Below are 883 nucleotides of genomic sequence, written 5' to 3'. Positions count from 1 at the left end.
CCCATTCCAAAGGAGCTCTGGTAGCGTAGTGGTTATGAATCGGGCTGCGAACCACAAGGTCCACAGTTAGAAACTACCAGCTGCTCCGCGGGAGAAAGATGAAGCGATCTGCTCCCGTAAAGATTTACAGCCTCGGAAACCCTGTTCAGGGTCGTTATGGGTTGAAACCGACTCGACGGCACTTAACAACAACACCCCATTCCAACCACGCCTCAATCCCTGTATCTCAGAGCCCTCTTGTTCCAAAGTTGTGCATACATCATTATTTACCTCTGTCTCCAGCTTCACATTCATCCTATCGTATTTCATTTCATTGCAATGATTACAATCTCCTCCATGCATCATCAAATAACCAAAGATACACCCCACAGCCCTCTCCACTGGCCGTCAGCAAACAGCTCCTCTCCCTTCCTGAGTCCCAAGTCCCCAGCCATTCCATCTGTCCACGTCATCATTTCTGTCTCCATGCCTGGCTTCACTGCCTCTCTCCGTACAGTCACACTCTCTGCTCTTCTCATTTGATGGTTCCGGGGACCTCCACTACTGAGCTGCAAAATCAATCACTCCCTTCCTTTTGCCAAAAAAAAAAAATCTACCTCTATATATCTGACCCTCACAGTCAGTCCTGATGACAGTTATTCACTATTGTTCTACAAGAGTCTTATCTCTATTTCCTTTTAGCCAGCCTGGTCCCAATAGACTGGAAATCATTCAGTGGAGGTCCTGCCTACCCCTGCCCTTTTGGAACTAGGCTCCCTATTGAAAGCTTGTAAACCAGTCAATTCTTTGGGTCTGGGCAATTTCTAGCCCCCTTTAAGGTATTCCAATCAGTTATAGGCTGAAGATGGGCTTACATGTTTTCTATTGTGATGTTTCTGGCTAT

Source organism: Chrysochloris asiatica, unplaced genomic scaffold, assembly GCF_000296735.1.
Source record: "Chrysochloris asiatica unplaced genomic scaffold, ChrAsi1.0 scaffold00084, whole genome shotgun sequence".
Classification (NCBI taxonomy): domain Eukaryota; kingdom Metazoa; phylum Chordata; class Mammalia; order Afrosoricida; family Chrysochloridae; genus Chrysochloris; species Chrysochloris asiatica.
This window is presented reverse-complemented; position numbering follows the sequence as displayed.